This window comes from Dermacentor silvarum, chromosome 5 (assembly GCF_013339745.2).
Source record: "Dermacentor silvarum isolate Dsil-2018 chromosome 5, BIME_Dsil_1.4, whole genome shotgun sequence".
NCBI lineage: Eukaryota > Metazoa > Arthropoda > Arachnida > Ixodida > Ixodidae > Dermacentor > Dermacentor silvarum.
In genome coordinates this window covers 107,627,098-107,650,788 of record NC_051158.1, presented here as the reverse complement: position 1 = coordinate 107,650,788, position 23,691 = coordinate 107,627,098, and the positions used below count along the sequence as shown (strand labels likewise).

General features: G+C 48.2%; 1 long non-coding RNA gene across 1 annotated transcript in view; it reads right to left on the bottom strand.

Moving 5' to 3' along the window:
- The window catches only part of LOC125945941 (uncharacterized), an 82,298-nt gene that overhangs the window by 25,691 nt on the left and 32,916 nt on the right, over positions 1–23,691 (bottom strand). The window contains exon 2 of the long non-coding RNA XR_007467244.1: positions 1,900–2,086. This is a non-coding gene — a long non-coding RNA (uncharacterized LOC125945941). The remainder of the gene's footprint in view (positions 1–1,899; positions 2,087–23,691) is intronic.

Genomic DNA, 23,691 nt, shown 5'->3' with positions numbered 1-23,691 from the left:
CTATGGTGGGTCTGCTAGAGTGAATATTGCTATAGTGAATTTATATGTTATCATTATTGACTATATTGAACGTCTTCGGTATGTTCGTCTGAGAGCAAGGACACCGGCGTCGTGTTTTTTCCCGGCGCGATGGCCAAGTAGTGCGTTTGCTGCGCCACGTCCGCCCCATCGTCATAGACGAGCGCATGAGCCACAGCGTTCATAGGCGCGGCACACTGCACGGCACCGTCAGGATCCTGACGTCAGGATCCTGAATGATGTGGTTAAACGTGCGTCCGTCCCATAGCGAGTCCAAAGGGCAACTGCTGCTAACAGCGCGATCTCTACGTCACGAGACAAAGCGGCACTATGATTGGTGGGACGTGCCACCGCCGAGTATAGCGACACTTGTGAAAGAGGCATCGGCGGTGGTGAGGGGTATAACAATGGGCCTTCCATCATCCGTTTTGACACATGTGGCGAGGCTCAACTAATGGGAAACCGCCACGCACGTGGAGCCGAAACTGTTGTACACGACGGTCGGTACACGGACGCGATCTCCTGGAAGCTAGCCGTTAACAGCTTCACTGTAAAAAGAGCGGAAAGGCTCGACGGAGATAAGGAACGGTCCACACAGTCAAATGCCGGTCCGTCCTTTCTCTGCTGTCGAGTTATGCGCATCATCATAGATGATGTTGATGTGCACAGCTTGCTCGGTCCCACACCTTGCAAAAGGGAACTTGCCAAGCACAGCAGGCATTTCGATACGAATCACGTTTTTACGAAACCGAATTACAGCCCTTTCACATTCGATGACAACAGTGCAGGAAAGAACTTGGGCGAGAACAAATCATTGCCACGATTGCCTCCATAGACTGGACTTAAGTTTAAACTTAAGTTTCAGCTTTCCCTCAGTAATCGTTGAAGCCAACAGACCCTGCTACTTCGAGTGATCCTTGGCGTACAATATACACGTTAATTCACTTAAACCTCGATATAACGAATTCGGTGAAATCAGCAATATGCTTCGTTATAGCGAAATTCCGATAAATTGAAATTCGACCTTTTATCGCTGAGCTATTTTTCTTACACGGGGCAGGACCGCAGAACTTTCCGAATTATTGGGCTATCAAAAAAAGCAAACTTGAAATGAGAAAACAGTTCATTTTGCTGAGCTTGACAGTCGGCGACGAATGATACGGTTTCATGCCACGTCGACGATATCTTCACATCGGCTGTACGAATTAAGCGAAGCCAGCCACGCTTTCTCGTCCACTCCGACCCCCGCGGCTAATGGCGTCGCGTGCACTGGCACGACGCCATCATGAAAAGCGCCGGCAGTCGATCGGGAGCTAATGCTTCGTCTGCCTCTCGCGTCAACGGGTCTCCCAAACTAGAGATTGCGCAACCTCCTCCAGTACTAAACACGCGGGAAGAAAAGCTTACATAATGCCACGCCGTCTAGGCAGGCCCACTCTTTGCACACGCAGCAGATGAGCCTCTAAAGTAGGGGGTGCGCGGCTGCGTGTGCGCTCAGCCGCACTTGCAGCCGCGCACCATCTTTCTTGTCTCACACTCACACGCTTTTAATCGCACCTAAAGCACACAGTGCGCGAAGCGCGATAGTATCTTATCGCACTTGGACTTTATAGGGAACTTTGGCGGTCGCTCTCGTCGCGTGATTTGAGAGGCGCGTTATAATTTTGTGGTATATAAAATTTATTTCTGGTATACAAAATTTCATGAATTTTGTGCGTGTTTCCCCTTAAAACCTATGCGGAGTAGCAGGCCAGGTATGTACATACTCCGGCGGTTAAAATCTGCGCTTTTCCTCTTATTCGACGTTCTTTCTCTTCCTCCTGTCTTCGCAGTAGAGGGTGTGATTTGGTTCTTTGAATAAATCAGAATAAGGGAACTCACCGTTCCAAAAGCGGTGTAAGCTCTTCTTATAGTCGCAGTACGTAGCCGAAGCAAGATGCAAAACGGACGTTGATAATGACAGCACTATTAACAACCATACCTTCCTCATTTTTTGTAGACTCTTATAGAGCTGGCTCGCAATTTTGCTTGTAGGGACGACAAACTGAAGTTCGCGTTTCATTCAACTCTGAAACAAAGAAGGAAAATACGAGTAGTAAAGCAAAGTGCGCTCGGTGATATCACGAACATATCTTGCTTTCGTAGTGGCTGTCTGTTTCACTGGTAAATATTACAATATTCACCGACGAAATATTCACCGATTAATACGAAATTTGAGCGCAGGTCTGTACGTGTCTCCATTTCGCAATATATTGACTGGCGCGGACAATGTCTAATGCGGCACGTTGCAAATCTTTTGTAGTGTTAATTTGGAAGGAGAGCACGTAAGCGGGGCTCCGTTTCTTTGTTTCGAGAGGTTGCTCTGCGCTTTTCGATCTGTTGAAAGCGACATAACAGCGCGGCCTAAATTTGATGTCTTGTGGTTCGCATGCCATAGCTTGTCGTGCAAGTGACTTCAGAGACTTAAGAGAATTAAGCACCGTTGTGCGCACGCAGTGCCCGTAGCGTACCATACATGAAGGGTGTCCCAACTATCATGCACCAAGATTTAAAAATATGCAAGTACCACGTAGCTGGACAGAACCAAGGTGATGTTGTTTGCCGTCGCTTGAAGATAGTCAGATTATTTTTTTTGCATTTCGCCTGATTACACAATTTGTCCTAATTAGTAATAAACTTCTCTAATATTATAGTTAGATGAAAAATGTCAATAAGAAGATTGTAATGCAACATGAAAAACTCCCAATACAGATTTATGTTGCTCAATACGTGCTACATAAAAGTGTTTTTCCGAGCGTGAAAGAAGCCCGCGAATACACGCAAAGTGGCTCGAGCGGCGAGTCACGCGGCAATTTGTCGTGTATTCGCGGGCTTCGTCAACCAATAAAATTATAATATTTGATAACTTGAATAATTAATTAGGTCTAATTATGTAATTAGGCGGAATGCAAAAATATTCTGAGTATCTGTCTCCAAGTGACGGCAAACAACGTTACCTTGGTTCTGTGCAGCTACGTGGCGTTTGCATATTTAGAAGTATTGGTGCATGATAGTTGGGACAGCCTGTATATGCCATGCGCAGGTTGTATGTACGTTGCAGTCATGGTGACCCGCCTAAGTTAATTTGAAGAAAGGCGAATTTCGCCCCGTTAGCGGCAGATTTTCGCGATTATTATATTGAGGCTAAGTAATGTGAGAATGCGTTTGCATGTGCGATGCGTATTTAGTGTTTGTCATGAAAAAGCATGGATTTATCCGAACCTGTTCATACGTACAATGCTTAAAGAGTTCTTGAGAGGCCACGCAGCATCTGGTCCAATATCCAGCACCCAAACAATAGTTATACATGTCCCATTTCTGAAACTTACGTAGTACATGTGTGCATTTCGGATACCAGAGTGCGACCATAGCAGAATCAGTCAAGTGACCTGCCTGCACAGCTCTCTGGTAAATGGGTCAATGTAATTTATTGAAGGACATTTTCGAGTACCCATACAAGACTGTCATTTACTAATTCACATTTTATGTTTGACACAACGATTAACTTACTATTACAGAATTTCACAGCAAAGTATTCCAGTTTGTGTTGCGTTTGTATCGAAATAGTTTAATAAATGTCGAAAAAATGAACTGTAGTGATAATTTGTCTACATAGTGCTCGCCTTCTATAGCGCGGTTAATTACACAAACGTGTGGATTAATTAAATAGCGAATAATACAGGGTGTCCTTTCTTATGTCACCTTGGACAGGGTGACATAAGATGATGAGATGACAGAAGTACAGGGTGTCATGAAGATGGGGCGCACGCGCCCGCGCGGGCCTCATCTTCAAAGCGATCTGCGATGTGGACAAAGTGCGATTAGTGCCGGTAGCTTCGTATGCGCTGTGCTTGCAACGTTTAGTTTCCGTTGAAGTGGCACGAAGGTCAATTCACTCGTTGCTGACGCCATGCCTCCCCACTAAAGCGTTTTCACAGCGATGTTCCGCGGTCATCGAGCCAGATGCGTTCATGTTTACGTGTCCACACGTGACACCATGCATGCTAATTTAGTTAGTAAGCGAACGTTTAAAAGTTCATCCGGCCGATAAAACTACTATCCTTAGTTCATATTGTTACGCAAAGGACGAGTCAATTTGACGAGCAACTATTTACAGAATATATTTACAAGAGCGGCCGCCGCGCTCACCGGTTGTATTCACAGCGCGAACCCCGTTCGTTCTTCCTCCTCTTTTCTCGAGTGATGGCGCCTGCGCGCCTCGTTCAAACAACCAAATACAACACGTGTGTAGAATAATCCCCCAGCGGCAGAAGCGATGTCTCGGAGCGTCTAAATGTCATCACTGGGAGGGTGATACTGCTTCAGTCGTGTAACGTGCACGATATCACTGGACTGGGAAGCAGATGTTGGGGCGATCTCGTAGGTGACGGGAGTCACGGCACGAAGCACTCGGTATGTGCCTATGTAGCGAGACAGCAGTTTTTCTGACTGTCCGACCTGACGCGACGGAGACCATAGAAGCACCAAAGAACCAGGCGGGAAGTGCACGTCTCGGTGTCGCCGGTCGTACAAACGCCTTTGACCCTCTTGGGAGTCAGAAGGCGGTCACGGGCAATTTCCCTTGCGTGGGCAGCGCGGGCGATGGCGCCAAGTGCATCTTCACTGGTCGGTGCTGCATGAACAGGGAGGGTTGTGTCGACGGGCAGTGCTGGTTCTCGGCCGAACAGAAGAAAAAAATGCGGAATAACCGGCTGTGTCGTGGCGCGAGGAATTATAAGCAAACGTGACAAACGGTAGAGCGAGGTCCCAGTCAGTGTGGTGTGAAGAGACATACTTCTCCAGCATATCTGTGAAAGTGCGATTGAGAGTCTCCGTTAGGCCATTTGTTTGCGGATGGTATGACGTGGATAGCTTGTACCTCGTTGCGCAGGACTGCAGGATGTCTGCGATAACTTTTGATAGGAATGTCCGGCCACGCTCTCTGAGATGTTGTCGTGGAGCTCCATGGAATAAAATCACGTCGCGTAGAACAAAATCGGCGACATCTGTGGCGCAGCTTGTGGGAAGCGGTCTGGTGATGGCGTAGCGCGTGGTGTAATCCGTGTCCACAGCGATCCACCTGTTCCCAGAGGTAGATAGAGGAAAGGGCCAAGTAAGCTCAAACCAACCAGAAAGAATGGCTCCGCGGGAATGTCGAGTGGTTGAAGGTACCCGAAAGGGAGCGTCGATGGTGTCTTGTTTGCTACGTATCCTCGAACGGAGCGAGCAAGCCCTGGCCAAAAGAAGCGCCGTGAAGTTCGTGGAGAACAGCTGAGCGAAGGTGTTTAGGGATCACAAGGAGTAATGCTGGGCCGTCAGGGTGAAGGTTGTGGCGGTAGAGTACGCCATCTTGAAATATGAATAAGCGAAGGGAACTGTCAGCAAGTCATGATTCCAGGCGTTCGATGATGATCAGACAGACAGACAGACAGACAGACAGACAGACAGACAGACAGACAGACAGACAGACAGACAGACAGACAGACAGACAGACAGACAGACAGACAGACAGACAGACAGACAGACAGACAGACAGACAGACAGACAGACAGACAGACAGACGGACGGACGGATGGACGGACGGACGGACGCACACTTTATTTCGCATTCAGTTCTTACAAAGACAAAATGCCAGGACCGGAGCAAAAAGCTGCGTTCCAGCAGCTTGACAAGGGCTTTGGCCCTGATTGTATTTGGCAGTGAAAATTTCCAGAAGAAAAAGAAAATATAAAAAACTAAAAACACACATGATATACATGAAAGATATACATAATATCTGACATTGTAATAACTAATTTGATAATTTTGCAAGGAATAAAAGGAAGTGTTCTGTAAAGAAGTTGCGTTTATGGTATATGCACTTGTGTATTCACCATAGGTCGGCAGTGTGGGAGAACACTCACTCACACTCACTCACCATAATTTTTTCCAGGCCCCGCACTCACTCACGTTCACACTCACCTCCACTAACACTCACAGCACTCACTCGCACTCGCACTCCCACTCACACTCACTGGCGCTCACTCGCACTCGCACTCACCTCCACTCACACTCACAGACACTCACTCGCACTCGCACTGATCTCCACTCACACTCACAGGCACTCACTCGCACTCCCACTCACCTGCACTCACACTCACTGGTACTCACTCGCACTCGCACTCACCTGCACTCACACTCACTGGCACTCACTCCCACTCGCACTCACCTGCACTCACTCACTGGCCTCATTCGCACTCGCACTCACCTGCACTCACACTCACTGGCACTCACTCGCACTCGCACTCACCTGCACTCACAATCATTGGTACTCACTCGCACTCACCTGCACTCACACTCACTGGCACTCACTCGCACTCGCACTCACTGGCACTCACTGCCACTCGCACTCACCTGCACTCACACTAACTGGCACTCACTCGCACTCGCACTTACCTGCACTCACAATCACTGGTACTCACTCGCACTCACCTACACTCACACTCACTGGCACTCACTCGCACTCACCTGCACTCGCACTCACTGGTACTCGCTCGCACTCGCATTCACTTACACTCACATTCACTGGTACTCACTCGCACTCACTTGCACTCATCTGCACTCACACTCACTGGCATTCGCACTCACCTGCACTCACACTCACTAACACTCGCTCGCACTCGCACTCACTTACACTCACATTCACTGGCACTCACTCGCACTCACTCACACACACTGGCACTCACGCGCACTCAGCCCTTCGAAATGAGTGCGAGTGTGAGTGAGTGCACTCATGAGTCACTGTGCCGATCTATACCGCTCACAATTCGTGTATATTCATAACGAAGTTTCCAATTTAGCACCTGTTGCATCGGGAGTGCGCCAAGGCAGTGTTTTGGACCCAGGCTTATTTTAATATACATAAATGATTTGCCTTCCCGATTACATGGTAACATCCGTCTATTCGCTGACTATTGTATTTCATACCGCGAAATTAATCACAGTGATAATCACCATATACAAAATTCTCCCTTTTCTTGGTGTCAGGACTCTAAATGCCGAAAAATCTGTAACGCTAACAGTAAGAAAGAAACAGATATCTGAGTTTACTTACATTATTAATGACACACCTCTCACTTGTGCATTTCAGCGTAAATATTTAGGTGTCACTTTAACATACGCTCTCCGATGGGAAAGCCATGTTAACAAAATAACCTCAAGTGGAAATCAATGTACATGCTGAGCACTAAACCGACTCTTCTTTCTGAGAAGACACCTTCGTCTTGCGCCCCCAGATAAAATTTGCTGGCCTACAAAATGCTTGTTCGAACAGTGCTGGAGCACGCCAATATTGTTTGGTTTCCGTACACAAAATAACTCATTGCAAGAATGGAAGGGGTGCAGAGGAAGGCAATAAGGTTATGTTTTAATAAGTACAAATTAACAGATTCATTGATCAAATTATTAAAGAGAGCTGGTTTATTAACACTGCAAAGTAGAGCAAAACTAGCACGACTAAAATTTTAGTTTCAATTTATTCATGGCGACATAAACATTGACGTCAGCCCCAAACCCTCTCTGTCCATCTCTCTGTCATTGACATTAGACGTGTGCATGCTTGCCGCCCATGCTCGCTTAGCTCCCCTTCGGTCGGATTGAGCCAAGAGAGCGGGAAATAGAGGGAGAGATTGACTGTCCGTATACTTAGTCAACCACTTAACGCCGAAACAAACACAAAAGGGAGAACAAAGCTGTATCTATCATTGCATCTTCGCTTTTTATCCATATATGCGAGCGTGCGTGTCTGTTACTCTGTGCTAACTTGGCTAGTCCCTCTTCCGCTCTGCCTGTTTATATAAGGAACCTGTACGTATACGTTTAAGAGGGAAGCAGGAAGAAAATGAGGAGCCATTCCAACCTCTGAAGGCGGATGACCAGCGAAGCTGTAGCAAATCCCACGTTATTAAACGTCTTCACTCATTGGAAGTCATGGCAAAATTAGCCGGGCATGATTTAGATATGTCTGCCACCAGCGCTCCAGCCAATACATATTCCCTGGTGTATTAAAGAAAATGTCGCAGTTTCGCCCGAAAGGCAAAGCTTCGATTGCGATAGCAAATTAGTAGAGAGCTATGCGAAGCCAGTATAGTATTTTAATGTGCCGTATAAACTTGTAAACATTCGCCTACTAACTAAATAGACAAGCACGGTGTCACGCGCGAACAGGTAAACATGCACGCATCTCGCTGGATGACCGCGGAAACTCGCTGTCAGAACGCTGGAGTAAGGAGGCGCAGCTATAGCCGCGAGCGAATTGACCTTCGTGCCGCCTCTCGCTTCAAAGCGAACTAAACGTCGAAAACACAGCGCATACGAAGTCACCGGCTCTAGCTGAACATAGCTCACGTCGCAAATCGCATTGAAGAGGAGGCGCGCGCGCGCGCGCCCTTTTTCCACGTCGCAGATCGCTTTCGATGTGCGACAACCACGCGGCCGCCGCCGCAGCAAGACGACCCCCTCCCCCAATGCCTGACGCGCGACAGAAGCAGCGCGCTTCCGCCTCGCCTTTTCCCTCGCGCGCGCGAGATTGAGCAGCAAGTGTCGGCTGACCCTCGTAAGCTTGCACTCGCACACGCAGCGTACCGCCGGCACGCTGCGACGATTTTACCGTGTTTGGACTTTATACAGAACCTCACAACGACGTCCACGACCCCGGCAGAAGTTCGCTTGGAGTGTCCATATAATTGCTATCGCAATATAATATATCCGCTCATCTCATTATACATTGTCTCACTCATCCCTGATCTTGGATTATTACGACCTTATTGAGTGGTTTCTATCTTGGCGTGCAGAATCTTCTAGTGCTATAAGTCATCACCGCGAGTGAGCTTGTGCACACAACGTGCCTCCATTTTTCCGCAAGCAAGGTGAACCGATATCACCTCTGCTTATCGTTCAAGCAATCACCACGTTCACACTCACTTCCACTCACAACCACTCACTCATGTTCACACTCACCTGCACTCACACTCATGTTCACACTCACCTCTACACACCCAAAAGCACTCACCCCGTTCACACTCACAGTACACAGTCACGTTCACACTCAGCTCCACTCACACAGCACTCAGTCACGTTCACACTCATCTCCACTCACACTCACAGGCACTCACCACTTTCACACTCACTTCCACTCACACTCATTGGCTCTCACCTCCACTCACACTCACTGGCACTCACTCACACTCACCTCCACTCACACTCACCGGCACTCACTCGCATTCACACTCACTGGCACTCACTCTCACTCGCACTCACTTCCACTCACACTCACTGGCACTCACTCACACTCACTGGCACTCACGCGCACTCGCACTCACTTCCACTCACAGTCACGGGCTCTCACTCGCACTCACTTCCACTCACTCGCACTAGCACTCACCTCCACTCACACTCACTGACACTCACTCGCACTCACCTGCACTCACACTCACTGGCACTCACTCGCACTCGCACTCACCTCCACTCACACTCACAGGCACTCACTCGCACTCGCCTGCACTCACACTCACTGGCACTCACTCGCACTCGCCTGCACTCACCTCCACTCACACTCACAGGCACTCACTCGCACTCGCCTGCACTCACCTCCACTCACACTCACAGGCACTCACTCGCACTCGCACTCACCGGCACTCACACTCACTGGCACTCGCTCGCACTCGCACTCACCTGCACTCACACTCACTGGCACTCACTCGCACTCACCTGCACTCACACTCACTGGCACTCACTCCCACTCGCACTCACCTGCACTCACACTCACTAGCACTCACTCGCACTCGCACTCACCTGCACTCACACTCAGTGGCACTCACTCGCACTCGGACTCACGCCTTTGAAATGAGTGCGAGTGAGTGCACTCATGAGTGAGTGTGCCGACCTATGGTATTCACAGTGTGCATAATGTCCTTTTAATTTCTGCCGGGTAGTTGTGCTTATATTGATATTCTTTTTTGTAAAGTTGTTTAGTAACACCGGCATTCTGCATACTAATCTATTACGCCCTTGCTTAGTCCGTGAAAAGGAACCGCCCATATTTCGCGATTCGAATGTTGTACTGCACTTCACCAGGTTTTTCTATCTTGCAAAGATTAAGAAAATTGGTATGATTTCGTCTTTCACGTATTTTATTGTGAGATTGAAATAATGCAGCTGATAAAGGGGAAGAACATTAAGCGCTGAAAATAAATGTCCCGTGCGAGCTTCATGCGCAACCTGAGAAACGTGGCGCAAAGCTTTCTTTTTTTGTAAGACAGATAGCCTACTGAAATTTATTTGACGTATTTCCCCACACTAGGCTGCAGTAATTTGCACGAGAAGCGAATATATAATTTTAAAGCAGTAGCTTTATTTTTGGGGGAAGAGTGTGTTGCAATTTACAATGTATACAACACACTCTAGCCATATTTGCAGTTACGCGCTCAACATGCTCATCCCAACTTACATGTTGATTGAAGGTTACCCCCAGTGTTTTCACACTAGCTGCAATATCAATTTTTTTTCATTGCCAAGAAACATTTCCAAATCACGATTTACATGTTTCTCTACAGGAGTGAATAGTACTGCGGTTGTTTTTCATGTGTTTATATCTAATGAATTTGCTTTAGACCGCGGGAATAGATTACGCAACACGGTGTTCGCTAATTGTGACAGCTTTTCTATGTAATATGACTGGAAGGACAGAGCTGCATCGTCAGGATAAATTATAAATTGGGCGTCATAGTTAATGTTGATTAAGGCTTTATATATATAATAAAATGTAGGGGCCCTAATATGCTCCCTTGAGAAACCCCTGAGTGTATGTTTAATAAACCTGAGCGAACATTTCCAATACAGACACATTGTTTTCTTTTGTTTAGGTACGACTTAAGAAGCTCAAGAGGAAAACCGCGAAAACAGTAATGCTGTAATTTCATAAATAACGTGATATGATTAAGCCTATCGAATTCTTTGGAGAAATCTACAAAAACACCTAGTGTTGTTTTCTTTTCCTCAAACCTTGTCAATATGAGATCTTTTTGCGTTAACAGAGCGATTTCTGTTGACATGCCGTGACCAAAGCCAAATTGGTGGTTAGTTAACAGAGAATGTTTCTCGCAGAATGACACAACCCGCTTACAGATGATTTTCTCAAGTCCTTTTGAAATTACTGGAAGTACTGACACGGGCCGATAATTTGAAAGGCTGTTTCTGTCTCCAGATTTAAACAACACAGTAACCTTTGCACATTCCATGCCTGACGGAAATACTCCAGTAGACAGACAAACATTGTACAGGAGAGTGAGCACTGGGAGGAGGGCGTCGATAACAAATTTCATCGGCTTTATCTGTAGTCCGTCGATATCGCGTGCTTGGGTGTTTTTTAGAGACATAAAACTAGCGTGCACTTCATCTGGAGTTGTAGGTCGAAAAAATACAGAGAGAACGCAGGCGTCGGTGTCAGTATCAGATGTAGAGGTCGGGTCTTCGACTGGGTAGCGAGAGAGGCAGTCTGCGTCCTGATGTTGGCGTCCCGAGTTGTATGTCACTGTGTAGGGACATTCTTGTAGTCGGAGGGCCCAACGACCGAGCCGGCGAGTAGGATCCTCGAGCGACGAAAGCCAACAGAGCGCATGATGGTCTGTGATTACTGAGAAGGGCTTGCCATATAAATCTGGGCCGAACTTTGAAACAGCCTAGACGAGAGCAAGACATTCGCGCTCGGTGATCGAATAGTTGCGCTCTGCAGTTGTCGGGAGCCGGCTAGCATAGGCAATAACACGGTCTTGTCCATGTTGGCGTTGCGCTAAGATGGCGCCGATCCCATAACCACTGGCATCGGTTTGGACCTCTGTAGGTGCGGACGGGTCAAAGTGGGCCACGACAGGTGGACTGGTGAGAATCGTAATAAGGCGTAAAAAGCGGCAGCCTGAGGGGAACCCCACGTAAATGGCACGTCTTTCTTCAAAAGTTCAGTGAGTGGTCGAGCGATTGCTGCGAAATCTTTCACAAACCGTCTGAAATAAGAACAGAGCCCCACAATACTCCGGACGTCTTTGACAGACTGAGGTACAGGAAAAGCCGTTACTGCTCGAACCTTCTCCGGGTTGGGCTGTACGCCGGAAGCATCGACGAGATGGCCTAGCACTGTAATCTGTCGGCGCCCGAAGTGGCACTTCCATGAGTTTAATTGGAGCCCAGCCTTGCGGAAGACGTCAAGGAAAGCCACGACGCGCTCTAGGTGCATCTCAAATGTAGAAGGAAACACAAGGACGTCGTCGAGGTAACAAAGGCAAGTTGGCCACTTGAAACTTTGAAGTAGAGAGTCCATCATTCGTGGAAACGTGGGGAGGGGGGGGGGGCGTTGCATATATATCGAAGGGCATAACTTCGAATTGGTAAGGCCATCTGGAGTGACAAAAGCGGTCCTTTCTTGGTCTTGCTCATCTACGGAAATCTGAAAATAAACAGATCGAAGGTCTATGGACGAAAAGTATTTGACAGCGTGAAGACAGTCAAGAGCGTCGTCGATTCGTGGTAAAGTGTGAACGTCCTTTTTAGTGATTCGGTTCAGGTGGCGGTAATCAACGCAGAAATGCCACGTGCATCTTTGTTTTTGACGAGCACAACCGGCGACTCCCAAGGACTCGAGGAGGGCTCAACAGTGCCTTTGGCGACCATCTTGTTTACTTCCTGCAGAATAACTTGCCGCTCTGCCGTGGACACGCCATACGGTCGGCGGTGAATGGGAACAGATTCACCAGTGTTTATCCGATGCTTAAGAAGGGACGTCTGACCAAGTGGTCGATTGTAAATGTCAAATATGTCGCGGTAGCAAAACAAAAGGCGATATAGGACGTCTGCTTGAACAGGTGCGAGGTCCGGAGGTTCATGGCATCCTGCGGGTAATCGGAGGATCTGGAGACGCGTCGGCTGCAAAAGCAGTAACGTGGTCGTCTGTCATTCACCGAAACGTGGCCACCGCTTTGCCTTCAGGTAACACTTGCTTCGTCAAGCCAAAATTCGTAACGGAGAGGCACATCCGATTAGCGCAAGGGTTACGACGGAGTGTGGCACAGAGATGTCGCGCACCAAGAGGACCTCAAGAATAGGTGCGTCGACATAGTCGCCATCAGGCACGGTTGCCGTTGAGGCCTATTCGACGAAGGGTAAGGCTTTTGGAGGTAAGCGAGCAAACGTTACAGTGCAGCAGAGGGTGTTCGGTTGTTCGGGGCGAACGTCTGAAAGAAGAGGACGCTCGAGGCACAGCGTACCGGTGGAACAGTCAATGAGGGCAGAATGCGTCGTCAGAAAGTCGAGCCCGAAGATTAGGTCATGGGGACAGAAGGTCAACACGGCGAACAGGACTGGAACTTGGCGGCAGCAATTCCTATGCGAGCAGTGCACATACCACTGACGACAACAGTGGCGCCATCGGCTACGCGTACGGCTCGATTGATTGTGGGCGTCAAAATTTTTTGAGGTGACGACATAGGTTAGCGCTGATTATGGACGCTTGGGCTGTAGTACCAACCAATGCGGTCAACGGAACACCATCTACGTCTACTTAAATTAGGTTCGTGTTCGTGAGGAGCGTCAACGGAGGATTTGGACAGGACGAACGTGATGCAGCACTACCTACAAGAGCTGCATGGCCTAGTTTTCCGTCCAGCAGGTTGGCGAGGGAAAGCGGCGAGGTTGGGGTGACGGGGAGCGACGGCATTGAGGTGATGTTGATCGCACGAAGGAGCGGCTGTCAGGGGCATCAGAAGTAGAGTACAGACGGCGAGGTGAATAACGGGGAGCGTCGATGTATGGGTGAGTAGCAGGGAATGAGCTCCTGTATGGCGGCATCCAGGGGGTGCGGCAGTGGCGGGATACATGACCAACTCGGTGGCAGCGGAAGCATATCGGTTTATCATCTGGGTTTCGCCATTCAGCAGGATTGTGTGGTCTGGGAGCGAAATACTGATCATTGTAGGTTGTGGCCATGGGAATGGGTGCAGAATCAGGTCGGGAGACAGAGCAGGCGGTAGGGATGCCAAGGTTTGCAATTTCTTGCCGCACAACTGCTTGAATAACGGAAATAGCCGGAGCCACTTAGTCAAAGGTACCATCAAGAGGTGGTGGGGAAAGTGGGGCCGGACTCGCCGCTTCAATCTCTCGGCGAACAATACGTGTGACATTCCCTTGAAATGGTCGTGTGGCGGTAAGAGCGGAGCAAGAGCACGTGGCAGTTGGGTTTGGGAGCAGGGAATACTGTGGGACGACGCGGCGGCTTTTGGCTACCTTGACGCGGCAGCATTCTTTTACGATGGCGTCGACAGTAGAAACGTCGTTATAGACCAGCAAATTGAAGGCGTCGTCCGCGATTTCTTTTAGGATATGGCCCTCCTTGTCAACTTCGGCCTTGTGCTCGTCGACTTTCCGGCAAAGCGCGAGCACTTCCTGGATGTAAGAGACATACGATTCGGTCAATGACTGGACACGGGTGGCAAGCTCTTTTCGCGCAGCCTGTTGGCGACCTGGTGGGTTTCCAAATAGGTCGCGAAGCCTCTCTTTGAAAATGTCCCAGCTGGAGAGCTCGGCCGCAGGGGTGTGAAACCAGACACGCGGTGTCCCGTCCAGATAAAAGATCACAATACCAAGCATTATGGTAGGGTCTCAATGGTGGCTTGGGCTAACACGCTCATACATGCTGAGCCAGTCGTTGACGTCAACGCCATTTTGAGCGGAGAATGTCCCAGGATCACGGAGACTGGGAACCGTAACGTACGTTGTGGTTCGCGCCGCAGGTGTAGGTGGCGACGGGGTGGTTCCATCGGAAGCCATGGCTGAGAAGACGATGCGGCCGCTTCAGAGCTCCGTGGCGAGGACCGGGAAGGTTCCACCCCCAAATGTTACGCAAAGGACGAGTCAATTAGACGAGCAACTATTTACAGAATATATTTACAAGAGCAGTTGCAGCGCTGACCGGTTGGATTCACAGCGGGAGCCCAGTTCGTTCTTGCTCCTCTTTTCTCGAGCGATGGCGCCCGCAGGCATCCCGTTCAAACAAATAAATACAACACGCGTGTAGCAATATAGTTGTCTACTAATTTGCTATCGCAATCGATGCTTCGCCTTTCGGGCGCAACTGCAACATTTTTTTACGACCAGCACAGACCGAGTGACACATACCGATTGCTCCAATACGGGGTCACATAGTTGCATTCAACAGCGGTACCTGCGCATTGCCTGATCTATACAGTGATCCATGTCGCAGTGAAAGAACTTCGTTGATGAGTGGTACATGTGCATTCATTGGAACCAACAATGTGACCGAAATTTCGAACCCTTTTCCCTTAATACAGCAGCCGAGTGCACTTCCAATTCAACCATGGATTACCCAGTCACCCAGGTAGGCGGGAAACCGCTTAGAGATGAACATACATACATACAAAGACTGATAGTTAGCCACTTGAAAATGCGTGAAGTATCCTAAGAATGTTAACGCATTAATAAGGAACGCCTCATAGGTGAGTCATAAGTCCAACCAAGCACATCTCATGGATGTTAATACAACGTGTGTGCTTTGATTAGACATTACCGATAACATGGAAATTATTTTCACAAACTATGAAGAATGTGCAATGTCAAGATTACTGACGACACCGGATAAGCCAACTACGACCCGCGCATGACACATGAAAAAGCGGGAAACAACGAGGATGAAGTAATTATTTGCGACGCTTCGAAGCCTGTGCCGAGAGAGTGTCGCCATACGTTATGCTGAACATTATTAGATATGATGTTCATAGCGCAAGAATTCCGAAAAAGAAAATCTACTTAAAATAAAGAGGAGACAGAAAGGGAGGCGCTACCTCGTAGCTGTTTATTCTGATGCAATAAATGTAACACCTAAACAGTGCAAACGCGCGACAACAAGGGGTGGTGAAGCGCAGAGAAAGCCGTCAACGGCAAGAACTTATCAACTGCATTTAGGCACCATGCAAAGAAATTAAGGTCTGGCTTTACTCAGACTGTAGGAAAGGAAGCCATTCAGCGGTTGTATGCGTCTTCCTTTCCTACGGTCTGCCTGAAAGAGTTGTGCTGTTTATTTCGATCATACGACAATTCCCGCGGAGCTTTATTGTTGCTTTTGCACCGGATCCTCACGTCAGAAAGCCGTAGTTCACAAAGGCAAGGTCGGCAATGCGCTTAAAGATGCACAGTCCAGCTTTTCTCTACACTCATTGCATGTCCCGTCCTTTGGTCGCTGAAGCTACGGCCAGTTTTCCCGACGTAGTTTCTACCACAGATTTTTGGAATCGAGTAATATTTACCGCCTTTTTGTCTGCTTTTTCCTATCACAAGTCCCTCCTTTTCTGAATTTTTGAGTCACAGAAAACATGCCTTACAGCAAACATCAACTCGCCGGAGAACTTATCATGCATTAGAGCACTGCAGGGGCTCGGGCTTACCCGAAAGCCCGAGCCCGGCCCGGCCCGTGGGCCGGGCCGGGCCGGGTAGAACAGTTTTTTCACTGGCTCGGGCCGGGCTCGGGCACGGCGTGTGCTTTTTGACCCGGGCCCGGGCCGGGCTCGGGTTTTTTGACGCGGGCCCGGGCCGGGCTCGGGCTTTCTGGCGGTGTGCATGTAACGTGCAGCGAGTTATTCTCGGTCATCTCAACTCTGAAAAACATTATTTTTCGGTCTCGGGCCGGGTTCGGGCCGGTTTCGAGTCGGGCTCCGGCCGGGCTCGGGCCTAAGGTAAAGGGGTGGCGGGCCGGGCCGGGCGGGTAACGTATATTATTTCTGGGCCCGGGCCGGGCCCGGGTCTCGCCATAAAAGTTTTGATCGGGCTCGGGCGGGCCGCCCAACGTAAAAACGGGCCCGGGCCTGGCCCGGGCTGAAAAAATCGGCCCGTTCAGTGCTCTATCATGCATTACACATGACATTCCTACTGTTCTCACTGAAATCGATGTTGGTGTCTTTTGCATTTTTTTAGAACTCCGAGAAACATTCTTCATAACGCCTGAATAGAATCGAATTCTTGGAATAGCCTTTCACGATGCGCTAATTAACCTACACAGATGAAACATGAATCTATTTTCACTCATAACCTGCTTCCTACTTGAACGAAATATAAACACTATGTTAAGCAATGTTAAAGGCGGAGACCGTGGAGCGCAGCTACATGCCTTGTGAAATGTGAAGAAATTCTCAGAACACGACAATTAAATGACTATTTCAAAAGACTTAATTATTCTAGACATTTCAAACTTATGCTAGGCCAAATACACTGCGTTTAGAAATTTTAATCTAACGCATACTTGATACGCATACTTCAAACTTTGCCTGCGTAATTATCCTAACATTCTCCACGTTTTCTCATGTATAACGCTCACGAGTGATATAGAGCGTTGAAGACAAAGTCTTCTTAGCCGACATCAGATGGATGTGGCGAATCTAAGATTTGGGTATACTGTAACTACTTCTCGAAAAAAAATAACTTGCAAATGTTCGACTTGCCGATGTCGTACGAACATGACAAGGATATGGAATGATACCTCGCCAAGCCGAAAATACGGTATAATAGTCCGCAACGGAGGATATAATAAAAACGAGTAAAAATAGTCGTGAACTGGGAGGGGGGGGGGGGGGGGTTGTGAGTCTGTGTAGCTGTCACCCTATGCAAATAAAAAACAAAAAAACAATGTTTAGATGTGTTGTATAAGACAGAGTTAACATAATTTGAGTATTGCTCATATTTTAAATAACTTATTTCTTCTTATATAATCTCATTGATCAGGGCAACAAAAACATTACACGCTTTTCGAGTTTGATGCAAGGACTTGCGTTTGCTTTCATCGACATGGGAGAGATTGCTTCTTTTTTAAAACGTCATTCGGGATGTATGAGACATCAGAAGGAGTGAGTGTTGCTTTTATTGATTATCGAATTTTTCACTTTTTTCTTACGCTATCGGTAATATCAGGCAGGTTTTTTATGGTTTTATTAACGATTATGAGGGAATACTCGCAAAGTGTTGATATCTATACGGAGTGTAAATGGAGAACTATAACGCAAGAATACTTATAGTTGGATGAAATTGTGAACCAATGAAGAGTAATAGAGTGTACATCTGCTTAGGTGTGTCTGGGGTATTCTCTGCCGGGTACTGTAGTTCTACACTCAAACAGATCGGACAGGTCACCTCGTACATGAAAATATATTTTACTGGCTACTGTAGATTACTGCTTTGACTATCACGTTTTGAAAAACACCTTTTTTACAATTTGGTGTTCGCGAGTACACACTGGATCTCTGAAATTTCATCACGTGAAAATGCCTAGGCCCACATCTCCTCTCCCGGGAATATAAGCGATTATTGATCGTGAACCAGGTGAAATGCAGAAATATTACATTGAATGAGAACATTCAAATCGAGGTTTGTCAAACGTAGGAAATCTTTATTTAATTTCAAGCTTCTCAGCAATGTTCACTCATCAAAATATGTTATCGGTAAACTTTTCCGCAGCAGCCTGGATAAGGCACATCGTAACCGGACAGTGAGGCGTCGTATGGTGTACATCTAGTGTAAGAAAGAAAGGTTTGTTCACTTTCAGTACTGTAAAATGAGCACATGAAGAACTAAAGTTTGCTAAACACATTTCGCCCTCAAAATATTACCAGATTTTATTGACTCTTGGTTCCCAATAGCCTCTTAACGCTGCGGCTGAATGAGTGCTTTATCAATTGTCTTTTACTCCTGATACGCTGCAATGTTCTCTTTTGTAGTCTACACGGGGCGTTTACTTGAGCGAAACCTGGACGATATAACATAAAGTTATTCCATTCATATTTTATTCCAACCTGCTGACTATAAATTTACGTAACCAGCGACGAAATCCAAAGCGGTGACCCGCAAGGTTGTTTAAACAGCCCAATAAAACATTCTTCTTGTTTATAGGAGAGGACATTTTTTTTTCAAAGCGGATAACACTGTCTACCGCGACGGGATTTCCTTATGGAATTGGCTGACGAGATGGCTGAGGACGCAGAGGAGGAGAGTGTTTCGGTCGGGCTGAGTTAACACAGTGAAAGTAGACAACCGGGTCAGGAATACTTGTGCTGGCGTCTACGATTGGTCCGCTTCCCTTTGCAGTCCTTGCGGTGGCTCGTCGACGGTTGCAGCGGTATGAAACGGGGCAGTAAAAATGCCGCCAAAACGGATCCTCGGTGAGAAATATTAGCCAGAGCGATGTTGTATACGTGCCGCAAGGCATGCGAAACGTTATAACACCATGCAAAGTTGTTAATATATGCAAAGAAACAGTTCACACCAGCACCTCTGAGTAAAGATCGCCAGAGAGATAAGTGGGCAGCCATCTTTTATTCCACTCGGAATGGGGTATTCCCCCCTATTTAAAAAAAAACCTTCAGCTTTTCTTGACATGATAATGCATTTTTAATGCACACATGTTAATTGGGCTTGGTGAGATTCCCCTGTTTTGTGACGTCGCGTAACAGACAGGTGTACTAGGCATGGCCCGAAACCATTTTCACCTATTGCGGAAGGTTAATTCAGACAAAAGCGTTGAATTAGAAAAAATTTAAAAGAGGTGTTGTTTTGTTGTCCGGCCTAATTATGCATAATCAGTGTGTACACATCATCTTGGGTTGGGGAGTTTTCCTGGTTTTCCTGACGTCTCGGGACAGACAGAAGTGAGCGTGGTTCCAAAAAGCGCTTCACCGATCGCAATGTGCTAATGAAGGAAACGAAATGAAAATAATCTGAAATATCTTGACATTAGGGCGCCTGAGTTTTCGAACGCCATAAAGCAAGGTACTGTAGTGAAGACGACGAGTGCTGACGAAAGGTTACCACCAGCGTTAAGCACGAGATTACCGCTCCAGCTCGGCTTTGATGTGACAATCCTGAGCGCCAGTTCACCGCTGCGAACGTAAAAAACAAAACAGTTTAGCAATCGACGCTTGTGTGAGGTATTTTGAAAATATCCACCATGGAACTTCATTCCAATACGTCTCCATGAACCGTGCCCAAGGACGCATCCGAGCGTGCGCTTCCATCACCACCAGTCGTCTGCTCCGGTGTGCTACGTCTATGGGAAATCGGTTTCTTCGGCTGCGCAGATAAAAATCCTGAGGAAGACTGATTCTCGTACGACGAGATCCTGCAGATGCTACTTAAGTGAACAACGTGAATTTCAATCTTGTGGGTGTGACCGAGTTCGGCTGTAAGAATCTCGAGACGAATTTCCCGACGCCGGTTAACGTTTCGGACTTTCATTCTCAACGTGTTTGATTGCCTTGCTATGAGCACGCGGCGCTATTAGCGGCGTTTGGGGGAATGAGAACAACCGGCAGGAATTTTAAAAAGCCGCGTTGAAGACATTCTCAATCCGTGCAAGAAACTCAACGAGACCACAACGGAATCTAATAAAATCGAGAACGCTGGGAAGGGAGCAGATGACGACATGTTGCATGTGCATGCTGCAAAAAGATCACACGCTGTGTGAGAAATCATTGTGCTCAGCTATAATTACGAAGAGCTGTGCAAGCAACAGTTTTTGTCCCGTCGTCATCTTTGCACGGCGAACACCTTGCTGGATTGGCTAACGCTGCTCGCCGAGATCAAAACAACCGTGCCTGAGGAAATCGGCCCTTCTGCTCTCGTTATTGCCGTTTGCCAAGTCACCGCAGTTCCAGCAGCATGCTCCGCATCTCACAACCACGGAAGCCCTGATTTACTGAATATATCATTGCATATGCGAGCCGCACAATGACGAAAGCCAAGGCCAATTACACCGTAGCGGTAAAAGAATGCCCTGACCATCGGTTGGCCACTTGCTATATTTCGTCCCTGTCTGCATGGCCGCCCTATCGATCTTATCACACATCACCACGAACATTGTTCGCTCGAATCATTGAAAAATCCCCTGGGCTGTTTTGTCCAATGACACTTCGCCTTTAAGATTATGACATCCACGTGAGTTACCGCAGCGGATGCTAGCATTCTGACAGCGAATCCCTCTCACCCTCCCCATTGACAGACGACAATGACAGTCCCTCGATTTCTCAGTCTGCTACTTTGTCCATCGACACCATCACTTCCGAGCAGCGCAACGACCTCTGAATCGCCCCATGCGTGACCATTGCCCTGATTCGCCAATACAACCGACTACTTGCGCAAAGCCTGTCAAATGTTTCATTTCACTATTGGCCACGAGCTTCTGTACCTGTGCCATTGTTCTTTACACAGCCCCCACTAGTTATTTGTAATACCTCGCTGATTGCTTTCCAAATCTACCTGTCCTTCACTCTGATCCTTAGCGCGCACAAACTGGCATTCCCATACCAACCAAAGCTTTCGACAGCAATCCTTAGCGAAGGATGTTCAATTACGTTTGCCAGTCCTTTAGGCCGCCCTGCCCAATGAGCATTTTGCCTTCATAATTGCGACACCTGTGTAAGTTGTTGCAGTAGTGCTAGCATTCTGACACCGATGCCTTGACCCTCGACCTTCCTTGCCCTACCAGAAGGAAAATGACAATGTTTACAAGCCTGTGCAGTACAGTCCTAATTGCTAACGCCGGATATCGTCGCACCAGTCGCCCAGTGGTTCGCAGCCTCTACCTGGCATTCCCCTACCATTTGAGCATCTTGAATTTATCTTTAGGAGCCACGTGCACTGATATCTACCGACGACCGCAGGATCAACGTAGAAGTAGATCATCTCATAAAATACGCTGAAACCACCGCCCTCCCAATAGCTCCATGGCACTATGCCGCCTCTTTCCTCCTTTGCCATTTTATTGTGCATCACGGTCTCCCTGAAGTTGCACATCGATCAAGTCATTGAAGCCACATACTTCAAGAGTACCACGTTGTTCGTCGCGGGACCACTACGTACAAGCCTCAAGCTAACTGGCTTACGAAACATTTGAACAGTACCATTGGTGACATGCTTACAACAAATCTCAGTTTTGATTATAAAAATTAGGATCTCTGTCCATCATTTTCACCTAGCTATACAACGCTGCTACGCATACCACCATTGGCTTGTCTCCCTTTATTCTGCGGTATGGCGGCCAACCGTCACACCTTCGACACCTTCATTCCTTAGCGTACGGATGCATTTGAGTGGGCCCTCTGTGCATCATTGTGCCGCTGCGAGGAGCACTGAGGCGCGCCGCCAGCTAGCATGTATTTTCACTTCAGGAGCGAAGTGGGCCTTCAACGACGCGGGACGAAAAGGTGCGGCCACGACCACTGTGGAGCTGCCTGGGTGCGCCGTGATGGAGGATGACACCTTGTAAACGAAATTCTGCCAGCAGCTCAGTTGCACAGCTTGTGGACAAAGCTTGCGTAATCACGTACCGGGTCGCATAGTCAGTCTCGACAACGACCCACTTATTGCCAGATGTCGACGTCGGAAAAGGGCCGAGAAGATTGAGACCGAAGCGAAAGAATGGTTCTGTAAACACATCGGTGGGGTCAGAAACGTCCAGCTGGCAGCACAACATCTGTTTTGCGGCGCTGACAGAGCGCACAGGCTGCAACGTAGCGGCGCACAATGCGGTGCAGGCCTGGCCAGTAGAAGTGGTGTCGTACGTGGTTGTAAGTACGAGAAACGCCGAGGTGGCCTGCGGTAGGTGCGTCATGCAACTGCTGAAGCACAGATGTCTAGAGATGGCGTGGCACAACGAGTAAAAAAAATCTGGTCCGTCGGGGCATAAGCTGCGACGGAAGAGAACGTAGTCGCGGAGTACTAACATGCGCAGAGTGGGCTCCGAATGTCCAGCATGGGGACGATCGATGAGAACACGTAAGGAGTCATCACGCCGTTGTTCAGTGCGAATGTGACGCAGATCAAAGATAACTAGGACGCAACGTCGCTGTCATGCGCACCATTTTCAAGGCGGTCGACAGGATGACGGGAGAGACAGTCGGCGTCCTTGTGCAAGCTGCGAGACTTGTACACAACAGCATTTGAGTATTCTTGGAGCCGTCGCGCCCATCTACTCCATCGTCCAGTGGAGTCTAAGTGGCAAGAGCCAGCACAAGGCGTGGTAATCGGTAACCACGTAAAATGTGCGGCCGTACAAGTAGGGGCGGAATTTGGCTACTGCCCAAACCTAACGCCAGGCACTCCTGTTAAGTAATTGAATAATTCCTCTCGGCGGGTGACAGGAGGTGGCTGGCGTAGCAGTCACGCGCTCTGCGTTACGCTGCCATTGAACGAGTACACCCACAATTCCATGGCCACTGGCATCCGTGTGAAGTTCAGAAGCGGCATATGGATCATAATGAGCTAGAAATGAGGCAGCCATTAGCAATCGTACGAGGGCGCTGAAGGGTTTTGTTTGAGCAAGGCTCCATGTGAAAGCAACGTTCTTCTTAAGTAAGGCGGTACGTCGGCGAGCAGTGTCGGTGAAATTCTTGATGAAGCGACGGAAGTACTAGCAGAGTCCGGCAAGCCTTCTTGCGTCTGCGGTGGCAAGATGGAACAGGAAAGTTATGGACAGCGCGAATCTTGTCAGGGTCGGGTTGAACGCCAGCGACACTGACGAGATGGCCAAGAACAGTAGTTTGACGGACGTCCAAT